This window comes from Hemicordylus capensis, chromosome 4 (assembly GCF_027244095.1).
Source record: "Hemicordylus capensis ecotype Gifberg chromosome 4, rHemCap1.1.pri, whole genome shotgun sequence".
NCBI lineage: Eukaryota > Metazoa > Chordata > Lepidosauria > Squamata > Cordylidae > Hemicordylus > Hemicordylus capensis.
The window spans coordinates 268497225-268522769 of record NC_069660.1 but is presented as its reverse complement, the minus strand read 5'-3'; the positions used below and the strand labels follow the sequence as shown (position 1 = coordinate 268522769).

The window sequence follows — 25545 nt, the reverse complement described above, 5'->3', positions numbered from 1 at the left end:
AGATGCACTTGTCCGGGAGTGTGACATGCTGGACGGTGCAGCAGCTTTGCTCATGTGGGGGATCCTGTTTTCCCCGTCCCTCCCTGGCACTGAGGACAGAGGTCGTGTGCACAACCTCACTATTTGTTGACATGTTATAAAAAATGCTGGTATTGATTTGGTTCACTAACTTCTAAATACTATTTTGTCGAATTTCTTCACACCTTTGAATTTATCATGAGGTAGGGGAAACGTGCTTCTTCTCTGATGAAGGCACTTTGAAAGTATTTGAAGAAATAAGCATTTGGTGATAAGTGCTTGGAGAATGGAGTTTCAGAAAATATTGTAAGTGTTCACTCTACCAGTAGGCAGTTGCTAACTGAACCTCCATATTCAGAGGCAGTATACCACTGCCTCTGAATATGGGAAGGTTACATTGTGGGAAAGCTATTGCCTCCATGGTGGTTTATTAAATACTTGGCCTCCATGCATTTTGGACTTCAAACTACTTATGGATCTACAGATAATTGATGTAGCCAGACCTGCATTCTACAATTTATGTCAACTATGACCTTATCTGGAGATGTATTAGTCATATGAAATTGACTGCTGCCGCTCTCTATTTAGGTGTTTATGGAATATCAGGCTGCTGTAATCTGCACCACCATTTCATCATGTTGTAAAGTTCCCCATAGATCTTTAGAATATCCTAGAAAAGAACTTACTAGCATATAAATATTATGGTGTCTCTGTGTGTCTGTGTGTTTGTAATTACATATCTATGCACTGTTTCTGAATGTGCTAAAATTTCCATGTTTTGGGTGGAGAACTGGTGCAGCTACGGGCAAGTGGCAGGGACTGGCAGACTTCGGGTGACCAGGTTTATCTGTGTTCAAACACTGTAATCTGAAAAAACCCAAGGGGGACAACCCTCCTCCGGCTGCCCCTTTGTTAGTCAATGGAATGGAATGTTCATGAGCGTAGAGAGTCAAGAATTAGCAGACAAGCATAGGCGGAGGGAAAGGTACTCTGTGGTAGAAACAAAAAGGATGAGAATTTATCAGCCTGAAGAACACACTCTCAAGACAATCAGAAGCCCTTCTGCTTTGTATGGTGTTTGTTTGTAAAACTTGTTTCCCTGCCAGCCTCACGCTCTCTATTTCACAGCTTTGTATTTTTGAGGGGGGAGGGTCTTGTAAAGGAGCTGGAACTGAGCACCAATGCCACCCCCCACCACCTAGAAAAACACCCAGGGAAAAGGAAAAATAAAAGTTGCACATGGAGTAAGAACCAAGTTAGAGCAGGCATTCCTGTCTTGGTGTACATGTTTCTGAGCCAGGGAAATGCACATGTGCAAGTGAGTGTGGGAAAGTATCTGCATGTGTGGTGAGAGTCCGATATTATTTGTATAGGTGTGAGAGAAAGGGTATGCCGAGAATATTTTGTTTTTCACTATGACCTTACCATTCTTTTCCAGCCAAGATATTGCTGTTTTTGTCTCAGGGCTCACTCCTACTTTGCTACACCCCTGGACTGAGTGTTGTGTTTTTGGGGGTGGGGGGTGTTAATATATATATATATATATATATATATATATATATATATATATATACACAAAATATTTTAAAATAATTAAAAATAGGTTGAAAGGATTAAATTTTAGTAATTACAGGAATAGATTAAATTCAGGGGTTGAACAATCAGAAATAAATCTACTCATTTCTTTGAGATTGGATCACTGTTTTGGTCTCATGGCAGTCATATTCAGAAGAAGCACAGCAAGAACTACAATTAGTGTTCAGATTAGTGAAAGCTGATTGGCTCATGCCATATTTGGTGACATAATCACTTAAAGATAAGCTAATAATTTACAAGTATTTCCTTGAGCAATGTGGTGAAAGTACTGGGGTGGGGAACATTTGGAGGTGTTTTAGATACAGTAATCCCACATCAAGAGTGTGGACGAAATGTTCTCCCATATCACAACTTTAAAAATATGCTGGAGTTATACTTGGTCCTTAAGTTTGTGTTCATGCTTGCCCTCAATGCTGATGTGCATGTTTATACTCCAGCTGTGTGGTTTTCAGAGACTGTTAACTTGCTCTCTTCATTATGCCTGAATATTTTAGCAGTTAGTCAACTTATATAGTGTGTAAGGGAAATTTTGGAGACAGTTTTTCTGTAAGACCTATTATTATTATTTTATTTATTCAATTTCTATACCTCCCTTCCAAAAATGGCTCAGGGTGGTTTACACAGAGAAATAACAAATAAATAAGATGGATCCCTGTCCCCAAAGGGCTCACAATCTAAAAGAAACATAGACACCAGCAACCTACCTATAGAAATATTAGTGTTGAGAATTGGTTTACACTTGGAAACTCAAGTGTGTGTTTAAATAAATAAAATAAAATAAAATAATAGAACTTTTTTTAAAAAAAAAAATTTTTAAAAAATAGAACAAAACCGTCCAGTACTTGGTGGCTCTTTTGTTCAGATTTTCACATATGAACATACAAAGCTGCTTTATACTATGAAGATCTTCCTATGAGATCTTCCCCTCATGGGATGGAGCCACTCTAGGAAGAGCAGAAGGTTCCAAGTTCCCTCCCTGGCTTCTCCAAGATAGGGCTGAGAGAGATTCCTGCCTGCAGCCTTGGAGAAGCTACTGCCAGTCTGTGTAGACAATACTGAGCTAGATAGACCAATGGTCTGACTCAGTATATGGCAGCTTCCTATGTACCTATACTGAATTAGACCATTGGTCCTTCTGGGTTCGCATTTTCTGCAATGGCAGCACCCTCCAGGGTTTAAGATGAAAGTCTGATGCACCTTTCAAAGTGGTGGTTCTCTTATATTTAACTGGCCCCATCCAGCCCTAGCATAGCATCCCTCCAGTGCCTGTTGTTGGTGTCTACCCTATGTTTGTTTGGACTGAGCCCTTTTGAAACAGCGGCCATGTTATTTATTATTTCTTTTTCTATGTAAACTGCTTTAAGAACTTTTGTTGGTAGAGTGTATACAGATTCATTGTCGTCGTCTTCATAGTCTTTCCAGCCCTACCTGAAGCTATTAAGATTAAACTGGAAACTTCTGCATGCAAAGCAGGTTTTACTTCACAATCCACATTAGCTCCCTTGGTGAAAGCCTTACTCACTGAAATAAGGCATGTGCTATTGAATCATTTTGGATGATGATGATGATGATGATGATGATGATGATGATGATGACGACCTGTCATTAACTCATTCATCCGCTCACTCACTCTAGTTGTAACTTATACTTATAAGTTAACTCATAGTTATAACTATAACTAACACTATATTGTGGGGTGCATGTGTGAATGGAGGCATAAAAATAATGACATATACTATTTCTAGGGCCTCTTATTAGTTTTTCTGGAATCCTGTCCCACATATTCCTCTTGTAAAATACTTGTAGTATTCTACATATTGTGCTAGATTATAGTGAAAGTTTAAAAAGTGTCTTTTTCTTTTACCTAAAGTTCTCTATTGGTTTTGATTTGAAAATTTAACTGCCTGCACCCCCCCCACCGCAGTTCCCTCACCCCAGCACAAATGGAACCTAGTTTTAATTGTTAATATTTACTGTTACTAGAAAGACCTGGAGACTATTCTCACACACACCCTAACCCAGGCTAGGGAAGCACAGCCCAGGTTGGGCTGTGCATGAGAATTGCCAAGATCGGGCCTAATCCAAGTGGGACATGCCGCCTGGTCCCACTTTTAAACCCGGCTCTTTAGCCAGGGTCAAGGGCTCGGATGAGCACTTAACCTGGGCTCCAGGATTGTGTGTTCACTGGGGGTAGGTTTAGCCCCAGCGGATACAGAGACGGGCATCTCTGGGGGAATCCCCCAATGCATTGCGCATGCCACATGCTGCATTGTGGGATATCCGGAGGCTGGAACATGTCATCCTGGCCTCCAGAGCCTTGTGTTGCAGCACCTAGCGCAGATCATCTGGGAGCATGGTATGTGCTTCCAAGCTATGATGCAGTGCTGCCTTTTGAAATACTAGTCTTTAATGAGTACAGTCCTGTTCAGGAGTTCAAAAGAACACTGCTGAACACGATTACAGCTGCCTAAAAGGGGATGGAAGTCCTGTCTCCACATGGCAGTCATTTCCCTCAGCTTGCAGCTCACAGAAAGAGCAGTGTTTGTGTGAAGAGGGAAGTGGGGTAACCGTGATGGTAGATGCTTCTGTGATCAGCAGCCTGGGCTGGGTCGCAGTCTACATGTGATCCAGAAATAAGGATTTACATGAGGACCAGCTTTATTATAATTATTACTTCATCGCAGAATTGTCTGATTGTGGAACCGATCCATATCACCTGGTACAAGGTTGCTGTAATCCAGTCACATTTCTAGCATCCATCTTGTTAAGTTCTTTCAATCCCTGCTCTTTGCATCTTAATTAAACAGTATACTTCTTTGCATCTGTTAACGGAACAGTATATTTCTAATTACTATTAACCGTAAGTTAATATCCTATATAGATTATGCTGTAGCTGGTACAGCTATTTTGCCTTTTGCTGAAAGAATTGGCTCTTTGTTTGCTTGCTTGCTTGCTTGTTTGTTGTTTGTCTATATCAGGGCTGCTCAACTTCAGCCCTCCTGCAGATGTTGGCCTACAACTCCATAATGCCTGGCTATTGGCCACTGTGGCTGGGGATTATGGGAGATGAAGTACAAAAACAGCTGCGGGGGCAAAGTTTGAGCAGGCCTGGTCTATATATATATATGTGCTGCCTTTTGCTAAAAAGGCCTCAAGGTGGTTTACAATGTATATAAATGAAACAAACCTCCAAATAAATACCAAATCTCACAGCAGTAAGATCTAAAACATCACATACTCAACTAAAAGCCCAAATAAAATGAATGGTCTTTCACCAGCAATGGTAGACGAGGAATGGCTCCCTCCTTGGAGGAGTTCCAGGGTCTGGTGCAGTTACCAAGAAGGCCCTGTCATGCATGCACGACAACTGAACCTGTGTTGGTGTTGGAATGGGAAGCAGGGCCTCCTTAGGTGATCTTGTAAAGTGGGTAGATTCATAGAGTAGCAGCTGGCCCTTTAGATCACTAGGGCCCAAACAATTTAGGACTTTAAAGGGAATAACCAACACCTTGAATTGAACCCTAAAACAAATTGACAGCCAGTGCAGGTCTTGATATTTCATTCCAGATGGTCCCTGATTGCATTCTGGCTGCAACATTGTGCACAAGCTATAGATTCCAGATGCTGTTCAAGAGCAGCCCCATGTGGAGTTCATTGCAGAAATCCAACCGTGATGTGACTAAAGCGTGGGGTTCTTTGTTCCATCAAAATCTGCTGTTATCTTATGAAAGTTATGGGTCTTCTCTCAAGTTTGGATATATGTGCTTTGTTTAGAGAGGTTCACTTTTCCCATCCCACTTAAACCTTCAAAGAACTGTGGAGTTTCTGAGGCACTTAATACATCGGGCCCAATTTTTTTGATTGAAGCCTGCTTTGCCTGCAAGTTTTCCATTGCATCTGAGATTTCAGTTCACCTTTTCACACTTTCTGCAAACATTTCTTCAAAATATGTGATCAGTTGGAGAAGAGAGGACATTCCAGTAAATTCAAGTTTGTTAGTATGTTGAGTTGTCTCCAATTTTGATTTTGAGATGACCCCAGAAAGTGACATCTATACATGCAAACAGGATAAACTCCGACTGTTCTCCTGGCTCTTCCCAGGTCTCTTGTACTACTTACATATAATTCTGTTAAAAATTTCTTTGAATTGTGGCTGGGAAAATGTATGCGCCAAATTTTAATAATTATTAAATCTGTGTCACTTAATTTTAATAAAGTACATCTTTGTTACACAAACACATTTATGCAAACTCTTAAGTTTTGTGAGAGCCTGATCTCTTCATTCAAAGCTGAGGTGAAAAAGAATACCAATAGAAACTTATCTGACCTGGACTATAGTCACAAATTCTCTAATGCAACCTGCTTCCTTTTTTGCTGTGAATACCACTGTCTGATGAACAATGGGAATTTCCCCCTAAATAAGTATCTTTTTCAACCCTCGTCCAGATAAGAAATTAAGGCCTCTTTCAGAGCAGACCATATCAAATGCTGCATTAACTTCTTATTTGAACTCGTGGACTTTGATGCAGCTGTACTAGATGCATAGGAGAAAAGGAAAGTACAGTTAAGTAGCAAGTACATGTTGCTAGTTTTACACCAGCTCCATGCCACAAATACGTTTGTCAATGAATATGCTATCCTTAGGGCTGGCCAGTCCAAAAACTGCTATAAAACATATTTTTAAAAGATACTCTCAGTTATAAGCACTATAGCCTTGTAGATTTCTCCACAAATGTTGTTAGCCCACTTTGCCTAAATTTAGTAAATTCTGGCACAATGTTGATTTAAGGGGAGGGGGATAACAATTATAATCATATATACAAAACACCTCTGCCTGGAAAACTGTTACTCATAAGAAGCTACTGCATGTTACTCATCATGGGGCTGCCTTTGTACATAGTTCAGAAACTTCAGTTAGTTCAAAATGCGGCAACCAGATTGGTCTCTGGGGTAATCCGGAAAGACCACATTATGCCTGTTAGGGATGTGAGGACCGGTCTGGCGGTCCGGGGTCAAACTGAACCACCCCTCCGGTTCCGTTGGACCGGAACCAAACCGCTGGGTCTGCTCTGGCCAGTCCGCGAATTTTTTTAAAATTAAATTACATTTTAATTACGTTTAGCCCCTTCGAGAGGCTTGCTGAAGCCACGGGGGAGGGGGGTCCACGTGGGTTCCCTCTCCCCCCACCAGCCTTCTTCATCACCACCGCGGCCCGCTGCGGCCGGGTAAAACTGAACATTTTTGGCCCTTTGGGGCCTTCATACAAGCGCGCGGCTGCCATGGACCAGGGGTGGGGGTGAGGGTTCGATGGGGACCAGACCGAACTGGTCCGGTTCTGTTCGAGGCCAATCTGGCCTCAAACCGAACCAGGCCAGATGGTTCCATGCACACCCCGAATGCCTGTCTTAAAACAGCTGCACTGGCTGCCAATATGTTTCTGGGCGAAATACAAAGTGCTGGTTATTACCTTTAAAGCTCTGAATGGTTTGGGTCCGTGCTACCTTAGAGAGCACCTTCTTCGGTATGATCCCCATCGCTCATTGAGGTCCTCTGGAGAGGTCCATCTCCAGTTACCACCATATAGAAGGTTGGTACAAAGTACAAGGTTCGTCTGGTGGCGACTCGGAATCAGGCCTTTTCTGTAGCTGCTCCTGGTCTATGGAATGCAATGCACTCCTGGCAGATATCCGCAGTTTAGGCTCACTGGCGGCCTTTAAGAGAGCCCTAAAAACCTATTTGTTTGGCCTGGCCTTCCAAGGCTTGTAAAGTGTTGTGTTTTTTTAAAAGTATTTTAATTGGTTTTAAATTGTTTTAATCGTTTTTGAATTGTTTTTATATTGTTTATAGCATTGTGTTTGAATTGTGGGTTTTACGTCTTTTAAAAAGTTGTTCTACACCACCCAGAGCCTCTGGATGGGGTGGTTTATAAATGTAATAAATAAATAAATAATAATCATATGTGACTATTTACAATGTTAAGTTACCTGTTCACTTATATTCTCATTTTGTGGGTGCCACCATGGCTGCCAATATCCTGTCAATCTAGGCTAAAGTTAGAACATCACATTATTCAAAACTAAGTTGTCTATAGGCTGCCTTTGCAAAAACTTTCTCATAGATTGGACACTTTGTGGGAAAGTGCTTCTCTGTTTAATGTGTATATTGTTAGTAACAGGAAAAACCCAGGATGTACCCATTTGTACTCTGCAATGTGTCCTGAGCTAAGCTCTTAAGAGTTAAAACATTCTTACAAAAAGGCTTTTAAACTTCAGACAGATCTGAGCTGGAATCTGATTGTTCATAACAACCAAGAACCCATCTTCTTTTGCAGAAGTAGTCTTGTCATAACTAGAGATAGTTGCAACATCAGAAACAGTCCCACCCACTCAAACATAGTAAACAGAACTTCCGAACTTAGTGAAAACAAAGAACAAAGTCCACTATAGACGTGTCTCTGCAACTTTTTGTTAACTGCTTAGTTGCTTTCAAATATACAGTGAGGAATGTTGAAGAGACTTCCTAATGTTAATTGATGCTTGGAACAAACTTTGTTTTAATAGGATTTCAGGTGATTGAGTGTAGTTGCTTTTTGAGCTTTTGGCTAATTGAATCAAAAAGCTTTGTTTGATTAAACTGAAGGATAGGAGCCATATCGATTCACAGTAAGGAAGCATTTTTGTCCCCAACCTTGGTTTATCATATGTTACAGTAGGGTTTATGAGCTCAGCTTATGTATGCTTATAAGGAAAGCCCTCAAATTTAATGAGATTTATTTCCAAGTTTGTGGGTGTAAAATTGCAGTCTTAGTGCTTTCTGAGATTTGTATGGCTAACAGAAACATGGATGTTTTTCACACTTAAGGTTGAAAGTATAGATTCATTGGGCAGCATTCAGACTTTGACACAGCAGTGCACTTATGGTGGACACTTCTTTTGTGAAGGAAAATTCAAAGTGAAGAAGGATGCCTTGCATAAGTGCAACTCTCCTTCTGTTTATAGAAGAATCTTCCACTGATGGTGCGTTGCTGCACTCAAAGTCTGGATGCCACCCTCTGGCAAAAAGGCATAATGTTAGAGAAATGTTATAGAGCATAAAAGACTTGACAAAAGACCATTTATACTTTCTTCTCTGTGTAATGTTAGCTATGAAGTCTTGCTGAACTTCAGTTTCCATAGTTTTTAATACTCTGCTGTCATCTTTTTAGGCAGTAGGTAGAACTAAAGCATTAGAAATATAAATATAATTTACAGGGCTAGATTAACGATGAAAACTTTTAGTTTTCAAACAGAACTGGCATACATATGATTTTTCATTTCCTGTTGCACTGTTTTCCTATTTAGCCAATATCATAGAATGGGCACTGTGCTGTGAAATACTTCTCTGCTGGCTATACTCTTGATGTGCTTGTTTGCTATATATTGGGGCCGTTCACACGGTCAGCCTTACCCAGCTTGCACAGCCCTACCCGGGTAGAGCTGGCTGTGTGGAGCACTGGGTCCAGGACCCCTCTCTGCTGACCCACCAGGTAGCCTTGGTTCTTAACCCAGGCTAAAAGTGAGTTAGGAGGACATGAGTGCACCTCCTACCTCTCCAACCAGTTGTTTGGGTGAATGGGCTGCCAGCAGCCAGCTCAACCATAGAGCTAGGATGAAGGAGTATCCTGGCAGCTGACTCCTTGTGTGGTACATTGTAGGATAGCTGGAGGCTGGGCATCACTCTCAGCAGCTTTGGATTGCCGCAGCACTCACTGCAGAAGTGATAATGTGGGCAAAGCAGGGACAGAGCCGTGCTTGTGTGGGAGAAGGTAGGTATGATCCTGTCTTCCCCCAGCTCTCAACAGTCCCAATGTTTTTGGTTGTGTGTACGACCTCCTTGAGAGTTATAATGATGTTAGGACTGTTTAATTCCTTCAGAGTCAAGTCATAGATAGCCATATAGCATAGCCTATGGCATTATGACGTGTACTGACTGATAGGGCACTACATTTCATCCCCCCCCCCCATTACTATATCTCACAGAAGGAATCTATACCTGTCCTGAAGTTGCAATATGGTTTCAGAAATGCCCTTCTAGGCATTGCAGTAGTAACCCATGTTAGGCCTTATGAGAAGAAACTGATGTTACTACACTTGCTTCAGGCATTTGTAAACTGCCATATTTGTATCTGTGCTTTTAACTGACTTGGGGGAATTCATACAAAAGCCAAACTTGCATATGTGCCTAACAAAATGATCACAATCTGGACGCAGGCAAATTCCAGTACTTGAGAACCCCAGAGAAGCAATAGACTTGGAGATTTTTGAAACAAGGAGTAAAATTTATAGATACGACAGAAGTTCAGTGCAAATGGTGACATTTAACAACCTTGGTAGCTCAAGGGTTAAAGGCAGTTCCCAGAGTCTAAACAAAGAAGGAAGAGAATTGAGGGAGTGAAAGCTTAACAGCCTTACAACTTGTATTGGAATGTATGCAAAAGAGGAGGGGGAGAGAGGGAGTAAAGATGAAAGATGGGTGGGGGGATTGGTTACCTGTCCATCAGCTGTTTCATATGTGACTAAATCTTCCCCTGGGAAGATTTCACAAAGGTTATGCCGAAGGAAGGCAAGGAGAGGCAACTGCATATTTGTCTGACACCCTGTTTTCTGTGGCTTTGTGCAAGCCCACAGTCTATCAGACAGAGAGCACTGGGATTCCCAGGCAATCGGGAACAGTGGTTAGCCCACAGCAGGCCCACTTAATGAATAACCCAGCCTCATTAGCTTCTATCTAGGGGTTCTGCTCAGGAATTTCTCTAGAGTTTCTGCTCAAGCACTCTAGGCCCTAGGGATGTCAGGCAGTCACAAACAATAGTGATCTCATGCAAGCTCATCCCAGAGATTGTCTGTCAAGAATGTCCAAGGCAGCACAACAATTGTGCCACATAAGGGGGCCATTCACACAATCTACCAGGCAGGACGGTGGGGCGGGGGAGGCTTCGCAAACCTTGTCTTCTCCCCAGACGATCATCCTGTGCTTGGTGGGAGTGCTGAATGCACTCCCACACAATCCGTGCTGCTCCATGCACGCGGAGCAGGGTGGATCACTCTGAGGCCAGGACTCGTTATCCCGGCCTCCAGACATCCCCCAGTGCACCGAGCGCAGTGCACTGGGGGATTCCCCCAGGGGATGGGCACTCTAGGTGCCCGTTTCTAAGCAGCTCGCACTGACACACGATCGCAGCAGCCAATTGCACCTTAACCTCAGCTAAGAGCCAGGTTTGTTGCTGAGGCACTGCTGGGATTTGCGTGGCTGCCTAAGCCTGGGCTTGGCTGCTCATGAGATCAGCCTATGGGAGTGCTTGGAGGTTAGTGTATTGAGCTTAAATCTGGATCCTGTGATCCAGTGTCCAGCTTCAGGGTTTAGCAGCCAGGCTTGAGAAGGAAAACGGGGCTGAGCATAAAGCAGGTGCCTGGCTGGATGAGTGTCTCTAGAGCAGTAGCTGGTAGCTCATGCCACCAAACTCCCACAGTAGGGAGAGGTGGCAGCTTTGCTGCCTCTCAGGAATCTTCTTCCAGGGACTAGCAATCATATATGTCTGGAGGAGACTGCACCTTTACAAAGTTCTGTCCTGTTGTCCTGTGCACGATACGAAAGGCAGGGGGCAGGGGGTATCTTGGGCAGGGTTGTGAGTGCGGCTGTAACAAGTCAGAGGAAGCCCAGAATAAAAGGATATAACTACATCTACATAACTAGCTTATGTTTCTGGCCTTGATTGCATTTTTGTGTGTCTGGTTAAAGACTACTCCATGCTCACATGGTTTTTAGCATATTAGCATTTCCTTGCTTGTCAAGAACTCTTGTGCACAAGGATGCACATTATTCAGTGGGGTGCTTCCCTGTTTGCCATAAGGCCCTTCCATTGGTCTAGCTTACTTCCATTACTTCCAGGACACTGCTGCTTGATCCAGGCAGAGGATCCTAAGCAGAGGGCAGCTTCCTCCATGGCATTTAGGGCTGCCTGTGTGGAACGACTTGTCTGGGTGAATCCAGACTTTCCCAGTGGGAAAAAGTGGGAGAAGGAAGCAGACTGTCTGCTAATATGGGTAACCAAGTCCATAAGAACAGCTCTGTGAAATCAGGCTCAATACCTATCTAGTCCAGCATCCTGTTTCCCACAGTAGCCCACATGATGCTTCTGGGAAGCCCACAAACAGGAAATGAAGACACAGTGACCCCCTCTCTAGCTGCTGCTCCCCTGCAACTGATATTCAGAGGCATCCTGGCGCTAAACCTGGAGGTAGCCTATGTCTTGCTTGCTTGTTGTATGTTCCTGAAATGGGATAATGGAATACCTTGTTGCCATTATCTATAGCAAAACTTCTAGGGGGTGCTTTGGCTGACTTTAAACTAGGGCTGCTCAACTTCGGCCTTCCAGCTGGTTTTGGACTACAATTCCCATTGAGAGAGAAGTGACTGGCCCAGAGTCACCCAGCTAGTATCATGGCTGATGGGGATTTGAACTCGGGTCTTCCCGGTCCTAGTCCAGTACTACATAATTCCTAGCCACAGTGGTCAGTAGCCAGGGATTATGGGAGTTGTAGGCCTACATCTACAGGACAGCCAGAGTTGAGCATGCCTGCCTTAAACACTTCTTACCATTTATTTACTTACTTACTTACTTACTTACTTCATTTATATCCCACTCTTCCTCCAAGGAGCCCAGAGTGGTATACTACATACTTGAGTTTTTCCTCACAACAACCCTGTGAAGTAGGTTAGGCTGAGAGAGAAGTGACTGGCCCAGCTAGTATCATGCCTGAATGGGGATTTGAATTCAGGTCTTCCCAGTCCTAGTCCAGCACTCTAACCACTACAGCTTTGGTATTAACTGTAATTCATAGTTGCATTACCAGACAGCTTATTCCATCATGCCATGCCAGCCATTTCTCATTGGCCCAGTGTAGATGTCATGCTGCCCAGTCTCCTAATCATGGTTAGGAAACAGTAGTGTATCTGCCATTGTTTCTTTTTTGTTTCCTTGAAAGTTGTGTTCACTTGTCTTCAACCTTACGCTGAGATTGAGAACTCTTTTGAGTAGCATGGTTACTGTGCCTGTCCCAAGATCCTTGACCGTCATGGTCTTGGGCTTCAAGGCTTATCCCAGACCAGTAGAGATGCCTTTCTGTATCCTTAATGGTTGAGTTTTTGACTCACTCAACAGTGTTGTTCTTTGGCTTACAGACATGATCGGGTGATAGGTCCAGCAGAGTGTCTCACAGTCTAATGAAGATTATTTGTTTGTTTGTTTGTTTATTTAATGTATTTATATACCGCCCCAAACCAAGGTCTCAGGGCAGTTCCTGAGACCTTGGTTTATGATTGCAGCGTGATTATGACCTTGATTATGATCGCAGCTAGTAGCTGTTCAGTGAAAGGCTAAATCAAGCATGGGAATCTGCCTTAGTACTATAACTGTGTGGCAGTTGCACCCATTGTAGATACACGGGGGTAACTTCTGCTTCTCCTTTGTCATTCCTTTAGTCCTTTTTGCTGTTACTCTATTAGCTGTGCATTGTTGAAGGCTATTTGTTTGCTAGTACCTCTTAACTGGGCTGGCTTTTTATTTACATTATTTCTGCTCCCTTTATTTTCCATTGCAATACTGCCAGTATGGCTTTTACGGCTCTGTTGCAGTGTCCGCCTTAGATCTACATCCGCTGTTAACTCGACATCTGTCTGCAGTTCAGTTCCCCTGTCTGGCCAGCATGCTCTCATTTTGTACAAGCTCCTTTAATTTTTACTTCCCAAGTGGGTTACTTTGCATTTGTCCTTGTGAAGCTCATTTTATTTTTCACTGCCTGTGTTTCTAATCTTTCTTTCTATTCTTGAATATTAGATCTGCAGTGCTCACTATTCCTCCCGTGTTCATATCATCTGCAAATTTAATCAGTGTGCTTGCCACCCTTTTCTCTGGATATGGAATAAATACGGGGACTAGGAAACGAATGCAAGTGATTTGCATGGATAAAAGAAGTGTGACGCTTAATAATATTAAGAAGCCTATTCATTGCCCTTGTGGATTGCAGGGATATTGAATGGTTTGATGATCCCCTGCCCCTATAAAATGTACTGTAATATTTAGATGCAAGACAGACACTATGATAAAATAATACTGGCTGACATCCAGACTCGCAGTGCGCTGATGCATTGAAACAATATGCAGAGAAGGTTGTGTAGCTGAGCAGGTGTTCAAAGGTGTTCTTATGGTCTTGGTCTGCTTGTGCAAGTGTTGTGCTTGCACAGCAAGGATATTGGATAGCTTTGTATCATTTCCTGCAACATATATGGTCTGAGGATCTGGTTTTACAGAAGACGCACACCACGGTGCAACACTAGTAGAAAAAGGAAGCTCCCGAATTAGCAGAACTAGTAGCGCAACATGCTTGCACTAATGCAGTCTTAGTTTGGGGATGTCTGCCAGTATTTAACTTTCTGAGGCATGGGTTGTTTAAACAAAGAAGCTATTCCTACGATCGGTAGAAAGCAGGCTAAGGGAGCCTAGCCTGCTTTCTACTGATCGTGGGAACCACCGGGCACACCCGCGAGCCCAGTGGTTCCCAGGCAGCTAGCCCGCCAAATTCACCCTCCCCTTAAATGTGGTTAACAGAGAGAATGCTCTGTTAACCTCATTTTATTGCTCGTGTGCCATTGCAGCGTGTGGCGACACATGAGTAGACCCCCAACCAGGAGGCTAAAAGCAGCTTCCTGGGCTCAGTGTCCCCCATTATGTCCTGCTCACTTGTGCGGTGTATCCTTGGACTTCCGGGGGCCAGGTGGCCGCCAATCCCTGCAGCCCCGGCCAGCTCCCGCTCTCCCTGCAGACCTCATCAAGCCACTTCACAGTAATTGTATGAAAGCTCAAAGTCTTGTTTTCTGTTCTTCTCATGACAACTTTTATCCTCAAATTATAAAATTGTCCTTGTGGACATACCCTATATCAGAGCTTGAAAAAATTCAAATGCTTACAAATTTCTTGCTTGTACATACCAAATCTTAAATATTTTTATGTTCTGAGCAGGCTAGGGTCTAAAATTCAATACTGGCACCCAAAAATTAGAACCATTTTTTCAAACCCTGCTCTACTGCTGTGAAGTGTAGCACTGAAGAGACTGAGCTATAAATCCGTATATTGCCTCTACCATGAATTCACCAAGCCACAGTCTCTCAGCTCTCTCCATCTGCAGTTTGAAGGTGATTGGTTAGAATGTTGGGTAGACCCAAGTGCAAATCCTCATTCAGCCATGAAACTCACTGGGTGATTCTGGTCAGTCAGTTATCTCTCAGCCTAAAATAACCATGTGCTCTGGGTTCCTTGGGAGAAGAGCGGGATATAAATGTAAATTTTAAAAAAATGAATATACCTTACAGGGTTGTTGTAAATATTTAAATAAAATAATGTGTTTGAAACACTTGGAGTATTCAAATGCCAAGAATAATTATCAATAATATTTCATCATCACTATACTTCAATTTAGTGCAGTTATATGAAGTATAATTTCCTTCCTCAGAAATGATGCTGAGCTGACAGTAATATTGGTTTACTTTTATAGCAAGTCCTTTGCTTGCCTCCTTATAAATAAAATCTCATGTTTTTAAAAAGTGCACACAGTGCTGCATTCAAATTCCAACCACATAGATCTGAAATCTGGTTCAACTGAATCTCAAATCAAAGATCTCTTAAGAAGCTGAAGATATAGCCTCGTGAAGGATCTTTGCTTTCAGATTCAGTTGATCCAGACTGCATATCTTAGTTGCAGTATGACAACAAAGAACAATCTCAGGAAAGAAAAGCTATCATTCTTCTGCAAATGTCCACTACAAGACCCCAAACAGCAGCAGAATGTTGTATGTCAGAGAAGGAGGCTGTTCTCACATGCAGCCTAAACCAGGCTAGGGAAGCCCAGCCTGGGTTAGGCTGTGTGTGAGAACTGCCGGGATCGGGCCCAATCCCGGCGGGGCAGTACCTCCTAGTCCATCTTTTTAGCCCAGCTATTAGCCTGGGTTAAGGGCACGAGAACTCGCTTAACCCAGGCTCTGCAATAATGTGACAGTCATAGAAATAGGCACCTAGAGCACCCATCTCCTAGGGTAATTGCCCAATGCACCATGCTGGGTGTGCTATGCATTGTGGGATACCCAGAGGCCAGGATGCATCATCCCAGCCCCTGGAGCTCCATGCTGCCTGGTGTAGCAGTGGTTCACCTGGGAGTGCAGCCTGTGCCTCCAAGCTACATTTACTGGATTGTATGTGGGGCGGGCGGTAGGTAATGTTTCACAGCCTTCCACCCCACCCTCCCGAACAGTTGTGTGAATGCCCTTAAGAAGCCATTTATTGAATTGGTTTCAACTCGAGGGTCTTTGCCTAAGAACTGAGCTAAACAAGTGAGTGGTTGAACTGCTTCCTACTTTATCCTTTGTGAGAAACTGTATATTCTGAATTCAAAGTGAACCAAGTTGGTTAAGTGTGTGAGACATTCACTGGAGAGAAGGAAGGGGTACAACTGGAAAAAAGGGTTAGAGATGAATCTCAAAAATATTTATTGCTTTTAGCTTGTGTGGATAGGAGCATATTTACAAAGGGTTTATTCATAAGATGTTACAGAGAACAAATGAATGCAGTTACACCTAACAGCATTACTTATGCCTGCTAAATATCATGCATAATACTTGATTTCATTCTGTATTAATTGTTCCTAGCTAAGCTGTATCTATATTATTGAGCAGGCATAGTTTCAGAATGCGTTGGCACTTTACAACATGTTTAAGTGGGTTTTTAGGAGAGATGCCCTCCTTAATAGCAGCAGAATGGGGGAGGAGAGAGGTCTATTATCATAACGCTGTGCTAATGTAGGTTCTGAGTCATGTGACTGCAGAAAAGGCTATTATCTCAATGAAAAGGAAACTGCTTTTTAGAGCAGCAGTAGAACAGAAGCAGGAGGAATTTTCGAGTGTTCCACCATGCTGGATTGTCTATTTGATCAGCAGCTAGAAAAGGATTAGTTGTGGCTAGTTTATCAGCTGTCATTAGAAGCAGATGAGAGAGGAGATAAGCTGCTATGTGCGCACATCCTCACTCAGCATGTGTTTTGGTTTACATCAAGACAATGTTGGTTTAAGTTAACGCAGGGCAGATATTCACATTCATTTTTCTACTCATCTTTGCTTGCTTTTAATGAAAGAGTCAGTATGCTGGATGTGGATTTTATTTACATTACAGACTGGAGATAAAGCGGGGGGGAAACTACTGAGATTTTTATATTGAACTGCAGAATCTGTGGAAGATTACGAGGTGTGTTTCAGAAGTGCTATGACTTCATATTTGGTACGTTCATGTTTTCTGTGTAATATGAAAGATGCAGAGCATGACAATTGAGCAATGGCATTCCTTAGCAAATGGAGAAAGGGTTTCTAAGCGTATTCATCAGTTATTCCGTTTCTCTTTTGAAAGTGACTGCTGATAACCTTGCAGCTGCCTTGTAACAGTTGTATTGGAGACTAAATGTATGCATACATAGTGTGTAGCAGAATCCGTCAAACACTAAGCATTTTTGTGGAAGCCCAGCAAAATAATGTAAGCCTCGTATATATGATAAACCCTATTTTTCGGGAGAGAGAATCTGAAGGATATGCATTGTTCTTTTGCTGTAATTGCAATGCAGTATCTTGTGTTTTACTGGTAATTCCTATGTATGGTTCCAAGAGAAAAAGCAGGTGCATAATTGTGTGTGTGTTGTGTAGTTGCTGGCCCAGGGCTTAAAATAGGTCAAATATACTGTAGAGGTAAATTGGCTGTAATTGTATTACTTCATTTTCTAATACTCAGAGCTTCACTCTGTATGATCCTGTATGTACAAGGGCATTTAGTTAAACTTGGTCCTGTGTATTTGTCTAATGTTGTGCATTCTGATGCATTTAACCCTGTTGGCAGTTCTTTCTCTTAACCTTGAACAGAGAAACTCTTAGAAATCTCAGCTTGATAGATATTGATAGGCTTCCTCTGATATTGATAGACGTCCTCTGTCAGTTAATCCAGTATATCTGTAACAGTGAAATAACGTTCCTAGTTGCCTTTTTTCCTTCTCTGCAAGTGATTGAAGGTGGGCGTTGTCTAGTTAGCTTCTTGTACAGTGCCGAGTATTGTTGTTTTGTATGTTTTCTTCTATAAAGAAAAGTAGTAATATTTTCCTATGAATGATTGACATTTTCACATACAAACTGAACCTAACTTCTGCTGCCTTTCCCCCCTTTTAAGTTAAGGGCAGGGTCACAGCTTTTGCTCTACTGCAAATAGATGCTTTTTGTATGTTATCCCGGATATACAGTGAAATGGTGGTGATAGGTCTAATGGTTAGCATCTCTTTAATATTTAATTTACCTACTGGCAGGAAATGATTTCACTTATGTTCAGACTTGGGAGGTAGTGGGGGCTGAGAAAGGTCCTCTTGTAAATCTGAGAAACAACTGATGTTTCAAACATTAATATAGTACACATTTGAGATATATATTTTAGTCTATTCTAGTAGATAGCTACCGGAATTCTTTTTTGTTTTTTAGACCTGAATATTTTCCTTCACAGGCAAGTACACCAGCAAACATAAAAGCCACAAGACAATGAAACTTCTGTTCTGCTTGTTGGGTGGTTATTTCTTTGTTTTATAACAGGACATCTAGTGAATCTCTGGTGTACCTTGTTAGTGCCTTTGGGAAATTTTGGTACCATTGTTCCATGTGGAAATTAACCCATATCATCATCATCATTATTATTTTTATTTTAATATATGATATCATTGGCAGGATATGGTATCTTACAGAATGAGACAGGCAATGGAGATGTGTCCCTGTTCCCAAGGAGCTTACAAAATAAAATAGACAATATTTATTTATTTACTTATATATCTGCTTATTTAAAGCACTCTACCCCACTCTCTAGATGACAAGGTTCCCAGAGCACTTACATAAAATAAAGAAAGCAGGTGGCAGCAAGCTGCACCTAACATGTGGGCTCTTGAAGGCCCAAACAGCAACTGCTCACAAGAATGTAAGAATAGAAAATAGGTAGAAACATTTCAGCATGCAACTTAGCATATTCCAGGGCTGTCCTTAGGGCATGGCAAGCAGGGCAACTGCCATGGTTAAAAGACTGCTCTTTTAACCCCCATTAGAATTAACTGGAAGGGGGCCCCACACTGGCTGATTTGCCCCGCACCCTGCCAGGGCTTTCTAAGGATGGCCGTGTTCCCATCCCACATATTTCTTTCTCCCCTCTCTCTAAAGCAGAGGTCATGCTCGGCCACCCAGCACAATGCGGGCTGGTGGCGCGGCAACCACATCATCTGGGACAGACAAAGGATTTGGGGACCCCCAGGGAATGGAAGCACTGGACTTCAGCCCAGAAGTCCAGGGGTAAGAGCACCTCTGGGTGGCAATGGTGATGGAGATGGCGAAACTTTTCCGCACTGGCCTCTCCTCCTCTGCTTGCTGCTTCTTCTGTTCACTGAGATGTTGTTAGTTCTCCTGGGCTCTTTAAGACAAGCTTTCCCAAATTTTCTTTGGCTCTAGGATCTGCCACAAAAATTTAGGAGCCAGACTGCCCTCCACTCTGTTGTGGGGGCAGACTCACTACCTGCCCCCAGCAATGTCCTCTGCAACATGACAGGTAGACTCCCTACCTTGTTTACTTCCACCTCGCTCGCTCCTCTCCCTGGCCTTGTCTGTCCATTGCCTCACTTAGTGGCCATTCTTAAATTTCCAGGTTCCATGGCAAGCTGACACCTGGGAAACGTCAAGCGCTCCTGTAAGGGTAGATAGTCCCATCTGGAGGAACCACTGTAGGTGAGGATGACTCTGCGGTGACACTTTAGAGATGAAGGAAGGGAGCAACAAACAAGGATAGGCAGAGAAGAATGAGGGCAAATGTTCTTACAATTACTTAAGACTTGATTACAGTTGGGAATGCAATTAAAAGGATAAGCCAAAGCCCATGCACACTAGGTGGGTTTTGAGGAAGGATTTGAAAGAGTGGTGGCACTATGTGTGTGCCACATCTACAGAGCAGCAGGGGAGAACGAGTGGAGCCCTTTAAAAGGGAGTCCTTTGTTGAGCTGATCTGCAAGTAGTGAATTCACCTTATAGGAACTAAAAGCAAGGATGTTTTATTTTAGTTAGGTTTTGCATCCTGTCATATCCCTGAAGCTTGGGGCCCAGGAGAACAATACATGCTGTTATACATGTTTTTGAAAGAATGGCTTCATGTCCTTGAAGAGCTTGCCGTCAAATTACTTATTAAACTGCAGATTGGAATAAGGTATATGAGCAAAAGCTTTAATTCATCCCTATCTTCTGACACCCGCCAGAAACGGTTTTGTGCCATCCATGACAGATGTTGCTACAATATGTGTTAAAACAATTGCTTTGCATTAAAACAAAGTACTTTTTCCATTACAAGGCCTACATAGAACACCATGGAGCTTGCTGTGCATATTTTTACCTTAAAATCTTCTTGTTTAGCTGTAAATCATGATATTTTTCATTTAGTACTGTAGAATTTTATCATAGGACATGCTACTTCCCTGTGCTCCCTGCACAGGAAGGGATAAGCGCAGGGATGAATGGGACCCTCTTCCTCCTTTGCCCTCCCAGGATGGGCCTCTTGCAGAACAGCCATTACACAAAACAGGACATCTGCATTCATACAGACCTTCCTTATCTGTCCAGAGCCTCGATTTTATGTTATGCAGCTTAAGTAACTTGTGAGGTGAGGGCCATGGACCTCTCATTTTGAGTAATGGCTGCTGTGTGTGCATTGAAGTCCATCAGGGAAGGACAGAAAGATCATTCAGTCCCACACCTGACCATTCTGTGCACAGAGCTGCACGTGAGTAGGGAAGAATCATGCCTACAGTTTGTAAAATACAAGATTGAAACAAAGCTTATAATTCAGGTAGTTAATTTGAAAAGCCTCCTGTAATCTTAATTTTATTTTCCACTGTACTTCATTGTCGGGATTGTTCTTCTCCTAACCTGACAAATTAAGCTGCCCCATGCCTTTTATATCAGTTACTTAATACTGCCTATTATCTTGACACATTTGTTCTTCTTTCTCTGTACTCTCCACTAGGTATGAGTTCAAGCACTTTGCCAAGACAATGCCCTTTGTACAGCTGTCTGGCATCTTGTTGCTGCTCAGAGATTGCATTTTGTACTGGGGAACTGATTTCCAAGTTCAGAATATATATATTTAGTGTCCTTTATGAATAGCTTGAATGTTAACTGTGTCTTTTGCCTGAAAAATACATAGCAAGTGAGAGTGTTTAGCTCCCATATGAGTGTACTTTGTAGACCAAAGCTGTACTTTACACACAGTCTTACTTACTTACTTATTTAACTAACTTAAACATTTATATACCGCCCAAAACCTATGTCTCTGGGCACTGTCCAACAAAAATGCAAAATAAACAAAAATAAATTTATTAAAAAATTAAAATCATTTAAAACCTAACATTAAAAACTTAAAACTGTAAATCTAATTAAAAGCCTGGGTGAATAAATATGTCTTGAGTGCCTTTTTAAAAGTTGCCAGAGATGGGGAGGCTCTTATTTCAACAGGGAGTGCATTCCAAAGCCCAGGGTCAGCAATGGAGAAGGCCCGTCTCCAAGTAGCCACCAGATGAGCCAGTGGCAACTGTGACGCTCTCAGCATGTATGTGTTGTATGCAGGAACTAATTTTCAAGTACAGAACTGAAATGGTCCTCCACCCATCATGCAGTCTTCTGTAATATGAAGGAACTGGTCTTGCTCCTGAGCATTCCTTAGTCTTTGGTGTGAAAAGTTACATTTCTCTTATTTACAATCATCTTATGCTTGGAATTCTAGCAGATCTTCAGTATCTATATGCTAGATCTATACCAAAGATTTGCCTGTTTTAAGAGAAAATTTCTTCTAAAATTGTCCCTTAGGTGAATCTTAGCTTTTGTTTACTTTGTACTAGTCTAAGCTTCACTCACCTGTTAGCCCGTGGTAACTAGGAATTGCCTCTAGGCAGCCAGTTAGGGAAGTCTTTTAAAAGTCAATTCTTTCCAACACTTCCTTTAGGCTCTAAACTATTAGGATATACACATGTAGGTGAAGTTAGGCTAATAAAATGTGTGGGCGCTCTAGTCTAGCTTGTAAGATTATATAGGCTTTGTTGCCTCTTTCTGCTGAAATTGCTGTGGTGATTCGTCTTTGCTTCATCTCTGCTGAAACTGCTGTGGTGATTCTCTTACCTCAAGCACTTGTTACATAGCATCTTGAAGTGCCCCTTGATACTTAATAATGTAGTTTACCATACACTCTTAGCTGTACAAATGTTTGTACTTTTACTGTGCAAGTACCTTGACTTTTCTTCCTCTCTGTGCATATCATTAGTTCTGTTAGAAATGTTATGTTTACGAACTAAAGGTAAGGAATAATCAAGTGCTATTAGATTGTTGGTATGTGTGAGCGTAGGGACAAATTCACACTACCAAATAAGCATCTGAGTTCAGTTTGACATTTAGCAAATCAAGCAGTTGTATAATTGCTTCATCATGTGTCACACTTGCAAATCAGCACACATTTATCATGCTAATTTTCAGTTTTCTTTTCAATGACTTGTATGTATGTACCTGACTGCTTTGTGGACTGGCTGTGTGATGAAATAGGCATAAAGCCATATGCCAAATTCAACACTAATCTCCTCAACCCACATTCTCACAACACCAGTCCAGAAGTTGTGTAAATGTGTCTCGAGATTCAAGGTGGCCCTATCTTAGGCAATCTAAAATCATCCTATGGTGAACATATTGCATGTGAGTGGCGTCTGCTTGAACATAGCAATAGCAATAGCAATAGCAATAGCACTTACATTTATATACCGCTCTATAGCCGGAGCTCTCTAAGCGGTTTACAATGATTTAGCATATTGCCCCCAACATTTCTGGGTACTCATTTTACCGACCTCGGAAGGATGGAAGGCTGAGTCAACCTTGAGCCCCTGGTCAGGATCGAACTTGTAACCTTCTGGTTACAGGGCGGCAGTTTTACCACTGCGCCACCAGGGGCTCTTTCCAACATACCATCTGAACCGTCCCAGGGTAGAGATTTCAGTGGCTTGCATATTCTTCCACATTTGTTGTGATTGGAGCTTGAACTGACGAGCAATAAAGGCTGACAAGTATAGGAAACAATTAACAGGAAGTTGTGTAATGGCACTATAGTTCTATAAAGGTCTAGAAACTGAAGATAAAAAACCAAAACATAGATCTCGTTCACACGAGCAGGCGGGGCAGAAGGCGGTGTGGGGAGACTGGTTGAACTCGCTTTCTCTCCCAGACTAGTCCTGGACTGCTGGGAGCATGAACCATGCTCCCAGATGATCTGTGCTGGACACATCCTGGCCTCTGAATATCCCACAATGCACCATGCGACATGCACAGTGCATTGGGGGATTCCCCCAGGAGACAGGTGCTCTAGGCGCCTGTCTCTGTGTCCACTGGGGCTGAACATAGCCCCAGCGATCCCAGAGCTGGGCTAAGGGCTTGCTCAAGCCCTTAACCCTGGTTAAGTGCTGGGTTTCAAAGCAGTGCTAGGCTGTACAGCCCTGCCAGGATTGGGCCGGATCCTGATGGTTCTCATGCAGAGCCTAACCCAGGCTGAGCTTCCCTAGTCTGGGTTAGGATGTGTGTGATAATAGCCTCATGGTCTAAGCAGAGCATAAACTAAGGTCGAATCTAAGGTATCTATCTATCTGTCTATCTATCTATTCATTATGTATTTATTTATTACATTTATATACCGTCTCATACATATATCTCATTGTGGGTTACAAAATAAAGATAAAACCAGAATTAAAACACATTAAAAGTTGAAAAACAACCAATTAAACAACAAAAACTATAAAAACCAAATTACAGATGGTCGAAGTCTTGAAACAAATGTTTCGTGAGTGCTCTTTTAAAACCTGCTAAAGAGAAAAAAGTTCTTACAAGAACAGGGAGTTTGTTTCCAGACCTCAGGGCAGGTATAGAAAAGGCCCAACGCTGAGTCGCCATCAGATGAGTTTGGCATAGCCGCAGGTGGACCTCTCCCAAAGATCTTATTAAGTGGTGGGGGTATTGAAGCGTAAGACAGTGGACCGGGTCTCACGATCCATGAGACCCGGTTTGGGACTGTGAGTGGAGAGGGAGCCCTGGGCGGCCAATTGGCCGCCCACACGATTGTAGGCTCCGAGACGGAGCCAGCTGGGGAGCTCGGGGGCCACACAGCCCCTGGAAGCTCCAGTATGCCCTGCACGAGCACACAGGGCATACTAGGGAGACTCCCGAGCCGGGAGGCGGCTTTTCGCCGCTCGGTCAGGGTTCTACTCACGAGTAGCCACGCCGTGGAGCCGCGCCGCAGCTACTCACGAGCAGATAGCCCAGGTTTGCGGAGCGTTCGCTCTGCAAACCCGGGCTAAGGGGCAGGCTACAGGAGTGGGTTAGCTGCTCCAGAACTACCGGGCTCGGCTGCGAGCCTGGTGGTTCCGACGATCAGCAAAAATCGGGCTAGCGGAGGCAAGCCCTATTTTTGCTGATCGTCAGAATAGCCCCACTCTCTTAAACACCTGGGCCAAAGCCATTTACGGCTTTATAGGTAATCACCAGCAATTTATGTTTTGCCCGAAAACATATGGGCAGCCAGTGTGATGCTTTTAAGGGAAATGAATTGACTAGCAAGCCAGAGGTTGCCAGTTTGAATCCCCGCTGGTGTGTTTCCCAGACTATGAGAAACACCTATACCAGGCAGCAGCGATATAGGAAGATGCTGAAGGGCATCATCTCATACTGTGTGGGAGGAGGCAATGGTAAAGCCCTCTCTTATATTCTTCCAAAGACAACCACAGGGCTCTGTGGTCGCCAGGAGTTGACATCGACTCTACAACACACTTTACCTTTAATATGGTCTCTTCAGGTTGCCCCGTGACCAACCTGGCTGCTGCATTTTGTACCAATTGCAGTTTCCAAATCCAGACTACATACAAAGGCAGCCCCACATAGAACACATCCAAAAAATCCAAAGGATGGAAGGCAAAGGATGTGAGTAAAGGCCGGGGAGCGGTGATAATAGAAAGAGAGAGATAATGGCACTATAGCTGGGCTCTTGGTTTGTCAGCAGAAACTTAGATTTCCCACTTCTGAGAGAAGCTAAACCAGTGTTATGAAAGGGGTCTCAACAGTATAGGATTGAATTGCCTTTGCTGGGTATGAGTTGTAGTAGAAGCAGCTGTAGCCCAGTTTTCTAGATTCTGACGAAGATCTGGAGCAACTTTTCCCATGATGTGCATGTGTAAACATACATTACTTTTAATAACCTCTGTGCAGCTCCATAATAAATGTGCATGTTCTTTTAGAATCATTGTGACAACTTTGTTAATATAGCAGTGTAACCACATTTGCTAACACTTTGTAAAATGTGGAAACTACTCAAAGCCCAATTTGCAAGCGTGAAATAAATAAATTGCCATCCAGACAGTGGTAAGAACTATTTGGGTACCTATAAGAGCAAAACTGACTTGGAGACAAGATTTTTGAAAATATATAAATACAATTACATAAGAACATAAGAACAGCCCTGCTGGATCAGGCCCAAGGCTCACCTAGTCCAGCATCCTGTTTCACACAGTGGCCCACCAGATGCCCCTGGAAGCCACAGGCAGGAGTTGAGGGCATGCCCTCTCTCCTACTGTTACTCCCCTGCAACTGGTACTCAGAGGCATCCTCCCTTTGAGGCTGGAGGTGGCCTATAGCCTTCCAACTAGTAGCCATTGATAGACCTCTCCATGACTTTATCCCAACCCCTCTTAAAGCCATCCAGGTTGTTGGCTGTCACCACAT

At 42.9% G+C, this 25545-nt stretch overlaps 1 protein-coding gene and 1 long non-coding RNA gene across 5 annotated transcripts in view; one reads left to right on the top strand and one right to left on the bottom strand.

Annotated features, from left to right (window-relative positions):
• The window catches only part of NCOA2 (nuclear receptor coactivator 2), a 206255-nt gene that overhangs the window by 65708 nt on the left and 115002 nt on the right, over positions 1 to 25545 (top strand). Inside the window, exon 1 of one of the 4 annotated variants that reach the window (XM_053243942.1) lies at positions 16573 to 16975. The exons of the other annotated variants lie outside the window; for them this stretch is intronic. The gene's annotated coding sequence lies outside the window, so the exon portion shown is untranslated. Of the gene's footprint in view, positions 1 to 16572; positions 16976 to 25545 lie in introns of those variants that run through there. 4 annotated transcript variants of the gene reach the window in all.
• The window catches only part of LOC128322529 (uncharacterized), a 37935-nt gene continuing 28551 nt past the window's right edge, over positions 16162 to 25545 (bottom strand). The window contains exons 3-4 of the long non-coding RNA XR_008305759.1: positions 19323 to 19508; positions 16162 to 17812 (exon numbers count right to left, since the gene is read on the bottom strand). This is a non-coding gene — a long non-coding RNA (uncharacterized LOC128322529). The remainder of the gene's footprint in view (positions 17813 to 19322; positions 19509 to 25545) is intronic.